This window comes from Schistocerca cancellata, chromosome 3 (genome assembly GCF_023864275.1).
Source record: "Schistocerca cancellata isolate TAMUIC-IGC-003103 chromosome 3, iqSchCanc2.1, whole genome shotgun sequence".
NCBI classification, from domain to species: Eukaryota; Metazoa; Arthropoda; class Insecta; order Orthoptera; family Acrididae; genus Schistocerca; species Schistocerca cancellata.
Window position 1 is genome coordinate 752,438,213 of NC_064628.1, and position 12,408 is coordinate 752,450,620.

The window sequence follows — 12,408 nt, forward strand, 5'->3', positions numbered from 1 at the left end:
AGTCTTTCGTTATTTCCTCACTTTGCGTTGATGATAGTGTCAAGCGGTGTCTAAAACCCCCAACTACACTCCTGGAAATGGAAAAAAGAACACATTGACACCGGTGTGTCAGACCCACCATACTTGCTCCGGACACTGCGAGAGGGCTGTACAAGCAATGATCACACGCACGGCACAGCGGACACACCAGGAACCGCGGTGTTGGCCGTCGAATGGCGCTAGCTGCGCAGCATTTGTGCACCGCCGCCGTCAGTGTCAGCCAGTTTGCCGTGGCATACGGAGCTCCATCGCAGTCTTTAACACTGGTAGCATGCCGCGACAGCGTGGACGTGAACCGTATGTGCAGTTGACGGACTTTGAGCGAGGGCGTATAGTGGGCATGCGGGAGGCCGGGTGGGCGTACCGCCGAATTGCTCAACACGTGGGGCGTGAGGTCTCCACAGTACATCGATGTTGTCGCCAGTGGTCGGCGGAAGGTGCACGTGCCCGTCGACCTGGGACCGGACCGCAGCGACGCACGGATGCACGCCAAGACCGTAGGATCCTACGCAGTGCCGTAGGGGACCGCACCGCCACTTCCCAGCAAATTAGGGACACTGTTGCTCCTGGGGTATCGGCGAGGACCATTCGCAACCGTCTCCATGAAGCTGGGCTACGGTCCCGCACACCGTTAGGCCGTCTTCCGCTCACGCCCCAACATCGTGCAGCCCGCCTCCAGTGGTGTCGCGACAGGCGTGAATGGAGGGACGAATGGAGACGTGTCGTCTTCAGCGATGAGAGTCGCTTCTGCCTTGGTGCCAATGATGGTCGTATGCGTGTTTGGCGCCGTGCAGGTGAGCGCCACAATCAGGACTGCATACGACCGAGGCACACAGGGCCAACACCCGGCATCATGGTGTGGGGAGCGATCTCCTACACTGGCCGTACACCACTGGTGATCGTCGAGGGGACACTGAATAGTGCACGGTACATCCAAACCGTCATCGAACCCATCGTTCTACCATTCCTAGACCGGCAAGGGAACTTGCTGTTCCAACAGGACAATGCACGTCCGCATGTATCCCGTGCCACCCAACGTGCTCTAGAAGGTGTAAGTCAAGTACCCTGGCCAGCAAGATCTCCGGATCTGTCCCCCATTGAGCATGTTTGGGACTGGATGAAGCGTCGTCTCAGGCGGTCTGCACGTCCAGCACGAACGCTGGTCCAACTGAGGCGCCAGGTGGAAATGGCATGGCAAGCCGTTCCACAGGACTACATCCAGCATCTCTACGATCGTCTCCATGGGAGAATAGCAGCCTGCATTGCTGCGAAAGGTGGATATACACTGTACTAGTGCCGACATTGTGCACGCTCTGTTGCCTGTGTCTATGTGCCTGTGGTTCTGTCAGTGTGATCATGTGATGTATCTGACCCCAGGAATGTGTCAATAAAGTTTCCCCTTCCTGGGACGATGAATTCACGGTGTTCTTATTTCAATTTCCAGGAGTGTATTTGCCACCAGCACAATGGCTACGTGATGATTCTCGTGTCTATTGAGCGAAATAAATCAAGTAATACCCGACTTGTGGCTGTTATTGTGTAAATTATGATCCCTTGTAGTGTAGTGCCGCGAAATCGTCGGTCTCCCTATGCCAATGTATGTACAAGCCATTTTTTAAGTAGTTTCGTATGTTAAAATACGTGTTTGTTATATGACTGTAGAAATGGTAGTTTATTCTTTGCGTGTAAAGGCAGATCGCGGGGAGGTTCTGTGACGGCTTTGAAGACGCGTCGTGCTGTCGAATGTACAGGGTGTTTCAGAATTGATGGTCAATATTGAGAGATATGACAGGAATGATCATCTCGCTACTTTGAAACACAACTCTTCTAATGAACAAGTACTCACAACTTTTAAGGTATTCATTTTAGAGCCCATGTTTACCGGACGTTTTTTCCTTGTTTTGGCCCATACTAATACTTCGCAAAATACGGAAAGCAAAGAGCTTGCAGTAGAAGAGATTTGTTTCACGGTAGCCAGGCTCAAGAATTAGTCATAGCTCTTAAACTGCGCGTTTTAGAGCCCATGTTTACTCGACTTTTTTCTTTCGAATGATCTTTCCAGTCATATCCCTGAATATTGACCATCACTGCTGAAACACCCTGTATGCTCACAAGCCGCAACGTGGCGAAGGCCAACATCAAAAAATGGTTCAAATGGCTCTGAGCACTATGGGACTCAACTGCTGTGGTCATAAGTCCCCTAGAACTTAGAACTACTTAAACGTGACTAACCTAAGGACGGCACACAACACCCAGCCATCACGAGGCAGAGAAAATCCCTGACCCCGCCGGGAATCGAACCCGGGAACCCGGGCGTGGGAAGCGAGAACGCTACCGCACGACCACGAGATGCGGGCAGGCCAACATCGTTCAGAGCAATGGTCACATGTTGTATCTATTTTACCGTGAATTTTTTATCGTGATTTTTACAATTGCATGTGAATAGAATGGTTCTGAGCATTGAGGGCAGATTTTACCAGATTGGCTTGTTCATTCAGGTATACAAAGATTACAGCACAAAATAGTCGCTCTAATGCTGGAGAACTAATCCTGGATTTGGATACATAGACGGAAATTAACTTTATGCGAAAAGTATATTATAAATTGTTATTAAACTTTGGAACTTGAAGAGGTGTTTGTGTCGTACGGCAAAATGTTAGTGAATTACTTAGACACAGAAAGACAACTATAAGGGAGAGGAATTTGATGTACTATTTTTGAACTTTATATTTCAGTTCTGTGTCACTCAGCGGCGATTTAATGATTGCTGTAGACGACAAAGAGACTCGAAGTTTATTACTCGTACAATAGTCATCCCTGTTACATTTTCCTTTTCACGCATCAGAATGTCAGAACATCAAACAACTCCAACAGTACCACTCGGAATTTAATAGGAAGGGGCGGTAAATGAGAGTGTTACACTATTTATCTTCAGCCACCAGCACACACCGGTCTCCACAGTACAGCTTTAGATATAGAGCGTGGTGTTAATCGTTGAGTGCACTTGTAAAATGGATTCGCGTTAACAGTCATAGCTTCTGTATTATCGCGATGAAACGCGACATTAACAGACGAGTTGCGACGCAGCACCGAAGAAATTATTCAGTTTTATTTGAGTCACGACGCCATTCCACTTCCAAATTGATCATCTGCGTCTGTAAAAACACCAAGGGGAGGCACCCCCCGAGCGGAAGTTCCGCTTCTGTCTGGCGCTCGCTACGTGAACAATTTTCTCAACAGACGACCGCGCCGTCAGTCTGTAAGGGGATGGGAGGGTTTCGGCAGGGACGGGGTGAGTGAGAAACGGCCCGAGGGCTGAATATTGGTATGTAGCCCGAGTTAATTAATAGGCCGATTTAATTTTTCCCCCGCAGAGCAGATGCTATCTGGTGGGCGGATATTAACTCCTTGTTCTTAGTCCGCGCGTACCCTCCCCCCCAGAGCGGCCCAGCGCGGACCCAGCGCGCCCAACCCTTACGGCGGGGAGGAGGCGCTGCTGCTATTTAATATGCACGCTTTTATAACATCCCCCCGATGCGCAGAAGGTAGGCCTATGTTATTTTAAACGACCTCAATTTCCCTTAAAATATGCTATTAACCGGCGCGGCGCGGCCTGGAAGCGCCTGGAAGCGGCCGGCTGGCTCCAGTTCGCCTCCTTGGATGGAGCGGACGACTGCGCCCGCTTCCTCCACCCTGCGCGGCGCCACTTTCAGAGCGCACGCCACTCCGCCACTCCACACCGCGCCGGCCAAATTTAATTACGCGCCGCCTCGCTGCTAATGGAGGAGAGCTCTAATTGAAAATTACATATTCATACTGGCAGCTTTAGTGGTGTCCGTTACTCCTCGGTAGCTTCGGTTCTCCGGCCATTACGGCAGGAGGTACTAAAGCGAAATACTACTGGCGGGGCGGCGGCGCCTCGAGAGACCAAAGTGCCCCTGGGCCCCTGGAGGCAGTCGCTGTTGCGCCCTCGGTAGTTCTTAAGCACGCTGTCTCTGCGCTCGCTTTCACTCCTGTGTTGGTTTCCAACCTTCACTTCTCGCCTCTCACGATAGATACGTCGTTTGCCAATATCACACTGAAGAGCCAAACGAAGTGGTACACCTGCCTAATGTCGCCGGCCGCGGTGGCCGTGCGGTTCTAGGCGCTACAGTCCGGAACCGCGGGACTGCTACTGTCGCAGGTTCGAATCCTGCCTCGGGCATGGATGTGTGTGGTGTCCTTAGGGGACTGATGACCTAAGATGTTAAGTCCCATAGTGCTCATAGCCATTTGAACCATTTTGAACCCGCCTAATATCGTGTGGGGCCCGCGTGGACACGCAGAAGTGCCGCAACACGACGTGGCATGAATTTGACTAATGTCTGCAGTAGTGCTGGAGGGAATCGACATGATGAATCCTGAAGGGCTGTCCATAAATGTATAAGATTACGGAAGGGGCAAGGGGGGGGGGGTGGAGATCTCTTCTGTACAGCACGTTGCCATGGATCTCAGATATGCTCAATAATGTTCATGTCTGGGGAGTTTTCTGGCCAGCGGAAGTGTTTAAATTCATAAGAGTGTCCCTGGAGCCACTCTATAGGAATTCTGGACGCGTGGGGTGTCGCATTGTTCCGCTGGAATAGCCCAAGTCCGTCGGAATGCACAATGGATATGAACACCCGAATGAAATTTTCACTCTGCAGTGGAGGGTGCGCTGATATGAAACTTCCTGGCAGATTAAAACCGTGTGCCGGAATGAGACTCGAACTCGGGAACTTAGTCTTACGCGGGCAAGTGCTCTACCAACTGAGCTAACCAAGCACGACTCACGACCCGTCCTCACAGCCTCAATTCTGCCAGTACCTCGTCTCCTGCCTTCCAAACTTCACAGAAGCTCTCCTGCGAACCTTGGAGAACTAGCATTCCTGGAATAAAGGATATTGCGGAGACATGGCTTAGCTACAGCCTGGGGGATGTTTCCAGAATGAAATTTTCACTCTGCAGCGGAGTGAGCGCTTGGTAGAGCACTTGCCCGCGAAAGGCAAAGGTCCCGAGTTCGAGTCTCGGTCCGGCACCCAGTTTTAATCTGCCAGGAAGTTTCATATCAGCGCACACTCCGCTGCAGAGTAAAAATATCATTCTCGAAACATCCCCCAGGCTGTGGCTAAGCCATGTCTCCGCAGTATCCTATCTTTCAGGAGTGCTAGTTCTGCAAGTTTCGCAGAAGAGTTTCTGTGAAGTTTGGAAGGTACGAGACGAGGTACTGGTAGAATTGAAGCTGTGAGGACGGGTCGTGAGTTGTGCTTGGGTAGCTCAGTTTGTAGAGCACTTGCCCGCGAAAGGCAAAGGTCCCGAGTTCGAGTCCCGGTCCGGTACACAGTTTTAATCTGCCAGGAAGTTTCAGTGGATATGAATGGTTGCAGGTCATCAGACAGTTTGCTTACGTATGTGTCCCCTGTCAGAGACGTAGCTAGACGTATCAGGAGTCCCATATCGCTCCAGTTGCGTACGCACCACACCATTACAGAGCCTCCACCAACTTGAACAGTCCCTTGCTGACATAGAGGGTCCATGGATTCATGAGGTTGTCTCCACACCCATACTCGTCGATTCGCACGATACAATTTGAAACGACACTGGTCCATCCAGGCAACATCTTTCCAGTCTTCAACAGCCTAATTTCGGAGTTGACGGGCCCAGGAGAGGCGTAAAGCTTTGTGTTGTGCAGTCATCAACGTTACATGAGTGGGCCTTCGGCTTCGAAAGCCCATATCGATGATGTATCGTTGAATGGTTGGCACGCTGACACTTGTTGATGGCTCAGCACTGCAATCTGCAGCAATTTGCGGAAGTGTTGCACTTCTGTCACGTTAAGCGATTCCCTTCATTCGTCGTTAGTCCTGTTCTTGCAGGAATTTTTTCCGGCCGCAGTGAAATCGGAGATCTCATGTTTCACCGAATTTCTGATATTCACAGTAAACTCGAGAAATGGTTGTACGGGAAAATCCCCACTTCATCGCTGCTTCGGAAATGCTGTGTCCCATGGCTCGTGTGCCGACTGTAACACCATGTTCAAACTCACTTAAATCTTGATAAACTGCCATTGTAGCAGGTTGTAGCAGAAGGAACCGTTCTAACAACTGCGCCAGGCACTTGTTGTCTTATGTAGGCTTGCCGTATTCTGTCTGTTTACATATCTCTTGCCTATATCAGTTTCTTTGGCGCTTCAATGTAAATTCCAAGTATACGTTAAATGAAGCCTACTTGATTTCTTGTAATTTTAATTTTAACAAAGTTTAATAGTTTGATAGTTTTAAATACTTGTAAACTTAGGAACTTAGCGGCTCAATGAGCGCCGCTCTGGTTTCTGCCCATTTAAAAAAAAATGGTTCAAATGGCTCTGAGCACTATGGGACTTAACATCTGAGGTCATCAGTCCCCTAGAACTTAGAACTACTTAAACCTAACTAACCTAAGGACATCACAGACATCCATGCCCGAGGCAGGATTCGAACGTGCGACCGTAGTGATCACGCGGTTCCAGACTGTAGCGCTTAGAATCGCTCGGCCACAGCAGTCGGCCAGCCCAAACTATAAAACATAAAACATCACCCACCGGTGCATCCACCGTTCCCGAGGAGCAGTTTCAAAATGAAAGCCCTTGCCATCATCTACCAACGATGATGTTTACTTAATGCCGAATGCTCAGCAGCAACGTCAGTACTGTCTGTCATACAATCTTTGAGAAATGCCTCTCTGGCTCTAGTCCATTCTAACCTAAAACTAAGCTGCAATCTAAACAGAAATAAGATGCGCAAATCCTATGTCAACCAGGTAAAATACGTTGGTGGCTGCTGCGTAAGGAGAATATTGCTCAAGTGTCCCCAGAAATGCCATTCATACACTTCCGTTCCCTCATTCAGAATATGAATGTTGGAACAGGACTTCAAAAACTGCTCAGATGTGTGTGAAATCTTATGGGACTTAACTGCTAAGGTCATCAGTCCCTAAGCTTACACACTACTTAACCTAAATTATCCTAAGAACAAACACATACACCCATGCCCGAGGGGAGTCTCGAACCTCCGCCGGGGCCAGCCGCACAGGGACCAGAACTTTTGTAGTTGCCACCCAAAAAACTGTAAACTCGCAAATAAAAATAAATTTTTGTGACTATTGCAATGTGAATAGTAATGAATACTAATGCAATATGAATACTAATAACTATTTTGATTTATAGTCCCTTGATCGGTATTTTTAAATGGTTAAATATCACAATATATAAATAAAAATGAATTAAAGCCATGTGGACAAAAATTCCAAAAGAAAAAAGAATGACAGGAAGTCAATATGAAAACAAATAAGGAAGCTAACACAATGGTTGAAATGACGTGGCAAAGGACTCGAAAATTTAAAAACATTACATTGAAGCAAATAACTGATGAAAAATAAAATTTAAAAATGCAAGAAAATCTGCATGAACGCGGCTGGACTGGCACCTTCAGCTTTTAATCTGTCACGCTACCCGTTACGCAACGGCGGCATTCGGTAATTGTGAAAATTTAATGCTCTATAGAGACAGGGTAAATTGTTTTTCCACTTTTACAAGTAAACGAGGGCCCGCCAGTATGAATGGCTTTAGGATGTGGTACTTGGGATCTTAACCTACACCACAATATAGGTGGTTGCAAAAAGTCGACTTTACGACTGAGGACCTATCCTTATACGTATTTCTGCACGAGACAGTTACCCGTACAGTGCCGTTGTGACGTAATTATTCAGAACAGATTAGAGAATATGAATCAGTGCAATAGTATTTCTGCACGAGACAGCCGCGGTGGCAGAGAAGTTCTAGGCGCTTCAGTCCGGAACCGCGCGACTGCTACGGTCGCAGGTTCGAATCCTGCCTCGGGAATGGATGTGTGTGATGTCCTTAGGTTAGTTAGGTTTAGGTAGTTCTAAGTTCTAGGGGACTGATGACCTCAGATGTTAAGTCCCATAGTGCTCAGAGTCATTTGAACCATTTGATTTTAAGCTACCTGTACAGTGCCGTTGTGACGTAATTAATCAGAACAGATCAGAGAATATGAATCAGTGCAACAGAAAACCTAAAAAAAAAAAAAAAACGTTTTGTTGGCTGTCCCTTTTTCATTATTTCAATATTCAAGACTTGATTATTATATTAAATTTTTTTCGTGATGTTTGGTTTTAGTTTTCTAACGACACGGCGAAAAAATGTTATAGTTATTTTACTTGTCTATAAAAAGGAGAAGGATAAATAAAGAAAAACTGAAAAAGTAATGGACAAGCAGGTGGTGCAATTCGCTTACCGTATTTACTGTAACAATTTCATGGTTCCAAAAGCGTTTTTTTTGTTTTCCTGACACTTCGACACCGTCTACAGCGTCACTGTAACGTAATTAATTGGCACAGAGATTCTAAACTGTGAATAAGTGCAATAGAAACGTAAAATATGTTGATGACTGTCACTTCTTATCCTGTTACCGAAAACAAATCAAGTAGAGTGGAATTTGAGCTGATATACTGTGGTGAAAAAGCACAATACCATTGATTTTACATCTTTAAGCCAACTGTACTTCCTGCTATCAAACTGGTAAGCTGTATTGCTGAAGGTGATCTGTCTGTTACAGCCGGCCGCGGTGGCCGAGCAGTTCTAGGCGCTTCAAAAATGGTTCAAATTGGCTCTGAGCACTATGCGACTTAACTTTTGAGGTCATCAGTCGCCTAGAACTTAGAACTAATTAAACCTAACTAACCTAAGGACATCACACACATCCTTGCCCGAGGCAGGATTCGAGCCTGCGACCGTAGCGGTCGCTCGACTCTAGACTGAAGCGCCTCGCCGGCCGGAGTGGCCGTGCGGTTCTAGGCGTTCAGTCCGGAACCGCGCGACTGCTACGGTCGGAGGTTCGAATCCTGCCTCGGGCATGGATGTGTGTGATGTCCTTAGGTTAGTTAGGTTTAATTAGTTATAAGTTCTAGGGGACTGATGACCTCAGCTGTTAAGTCCCATAGCGCTCAGAGCCATTTTTTGTCTGTAACAGCGAAGTAATAACACACAAAATACGCCAAGCATTATACGGACTAAAATCTGCCGAGCTGCAGGAGATGTTGTGGATAGAATACTCGTTCTGCGCATCCGAACGCTCATTCTATAGATATTTATACTCTAAGGACAGTACTCGACTGCCTTTGTGGCATTAAAAAGGCCTGCACACGGCGGAGCACGCGATCGCATCATCTTCTCATTGGTAGCTCTACAACTGGCCAAAATGTTTCACTTGGGATACCCCCTCCTAAGCTCGTCGATGGCTGCTGGGCTTTCTTGGTATAGAAGCAGCTCTGCAACACACTTGCGGCGGTTTAGAATACTCGGAAAAAAAGAATGCTTCTGGAAGTGGTCATTGCGAACAAGTAATTTTCAACTGTAACCTTAATGTAGCGTACAAGTTTCAGGCAGCCAGTACATTTCTCCTCTGTATACCACGCGAAGAGCTGTCAAGCCAATGAGGTATATGAATGTAGTGCAGTTAAATAGTACTTAGTAATGACGGGATTATAATAGTAACATTCAATATAGAACGCCGGTTTACAGTAGTGCGTAAGTTGTAAGACTTCGACGACAATAAAAGTATGAACTCAGAACTAACATGACGTTTACATACATGTTTTACAAATCTCTTCGATTCTATGCCACAGATAGTAGCAATTCTTAAGACTGATTAAGGCCGTAGGCCACGTGTATGAAGCTAACGTCTTGCGAAGGACAAAAGAACCAGCTCTTGATCTTTCGTATCTTATCGATGTCGAATGAAGTTTCAGGAGAAATGCTGTATCATTGCTCGACGACGATCATAATGTTTGCAAGTAGTTGGAACCCTCAAACAATGCGCTCTAAGATTCATCGTCTCTCCCCTCTGTCGCTTCTCGACCGTTCGGATTTTGCCCAGAGTGCTTGCGGCTTTGCCGGCTTACACTCAACTAGTAATTAATCTTCGGACTCTGCTCATAGCTGTCGGCGAAATTTGTTATGGGAGGGAATGCGGCCGCAGAGAACTCATCAGAAGGGTAATTAATCGCTTTGCCGTCTCCCCCTCTTTCTCCGGCCACTTGCCCCCTACGAATTGCTTCTTCTTGGGCAGTTATGTGAACAGAATGCAGCGAACGTTTCTGCTGTCAGCTTTCACAGACTTAATGAGGTCACCATTATTCAGAGGAAATTGGCGGGGCGCCTCGTTAACTCTAGTCTCTTTGTGGAATTCGAAAAGCGATTCAAAAAGCACAATGGTTATCGCTCAAAATATTTGAATGAAACTTGCATGAATCACGGAGGGTTTTGATTGGAGTTCCACGTGACTGGTCCTAGCAAACCATTATTATGAAAAACTCAAGTCACTTTTAAAAATTTTCCTTAGGTTTTTAAAGACGTAATTGTACTCAGTGACCTGACAGAAAAAATAATTTTCTTTCTTTATTAAGAAAGGATTCCAGAGAGAGAGAGAAAAAAAGAAATACGAAATAATGTGTTTTTGTAATGTTTGAGTAAGTTATGTACTCTAGATGGGTGTCCCATCTTCGTAACGACAATATACATAGTATATCACAATTTGGATTTCAGGAGGGTTGCTCAACTTATAATTCTAGTTAATCTTTACCTCACGAGATTCAATGAGGATTAAATAACAGCCGGCCGGGCTGGCCGTGCGGTTCTAGGCGCTTCAGTCTGGAACCGCGCGACCGCTACGGTCGCAGGTTCGGATCCTGCCTCGGACATGGATGTGTGTGACGTCCTTAGGTTAGTTAGGTTTAAGTAGTTCTAAGTTCTAGAGGACTGATGACCTTAGAAGTTAAGTCCCATAGTGCTCAGAGCCATTTGAACCATTTTTTTTCCATTAAATAACAAAACAGTATCAGTCAGTGTTTTCGGTGGCCTATTTAAGACACTTGATTTTATAAACAGTAAAATTTTGTTATAAAATTTGAGGTTTTATGGACTTAACAGTGAAGCTAACAGCTGTCCCATGCCATTCTCAACATAAATAATGAATAGAAGGAAAAACCAGATAAATTTCCAAATTTCGCTTTCTGTATTCTCTCGTTGACTAGTTTCGGACCGGGACCCATTTTCAAATAATCGTAACATAGTCAAAAATGGTATTTCCGAAAATGCAAAAACCATGTTAAAATGTGCAAACGAACAGTTACAGCGCATACAGATAACACACAACAAGCAACTTTGGCCGCTTTTCCATTGTACTGATTAGCAGAAGTAGCTGACCTACAATTATTCCAGCATGCTGGAAATTCGTAAAAATGATGAAGAAGTTGGACTTTTAACCCATCAACTGTAGGTAGGAGATGTACTTCTGATCAGAGAAGAGGGGTAGATAATTAAAGAAGTATCTCTGGGTTCAATACAGTGTCCTCTGTTCCTTGTCATATATATTGATGACTTTCCATTTACTACAAACACAAACACAAACATCTGTAATTACCGAGGTAGATTGCGCAGTCGTTAGCACTCTGGACTCGCACTCGGGAGAACGACGGTTCAAAAAAGCGTCCAGATTTCCTTATGTAGGTTTTGTGTGATTCCCCTAAATCGCTTCAGGCAAATGACGGGATGTTTCCTTTGAATGGGCACGGCCGACTTCCTTCAAAATGGTGCAAATGGCTCTGAGCACATTGGGACTTAACATCGGAGGTCATCACTCCCATAGAACGTAGAACTACTGAAACCTAACTAACCTAAGGAGATCACACACATTCATGCCCGAGGCAGGAATCGAACCTACGACCGTAGCGGTCGCGCGGTTCCAGACTGAAGCGCCTAGAACCGCTCCACCACACCGGCCGGCCTGGCCGACTTCCTCCCCCATCCTTCCCTAATCCGACGGGACCGATGACGTCGCTGTTTGGTCCCTTCCCCCAGCTCAACCAACCAACCATCTGTCATTTTCAAGCCGGCCGTTGTGGCCGTGCGGTTCTAGGCGCTTCAGCCCGTAACCGCGCTGCTGCGACGGACGCAGGTTCGAGTCCTGTCTCGGGCATGGATGTGTGTGATGTCCTTAGGTTAGTTAGGCTTAAGTAGTTCTAAGCTAGGGGACTGATGACCTCAAATGTTAAGTCCCATAGTGCTTAGAGCCATTTGAACCATTTTTTGTCATTTTCAGCTTCTGTATTTTATTATCTCATTGTTACGTGTAGTTAAAACTTCTTTCAGATTAGAGTTTTTGTTGGGTGAGCAAGCAACGTTTTGTGTTGAAATGTTACCTCTGATAAGAAAATTTTTGCTATAAATAATTTAAATTATTATTTGGTTTGCCTGATTTATAAAATGTGGGAGAAAATTATAGTTATACTAAA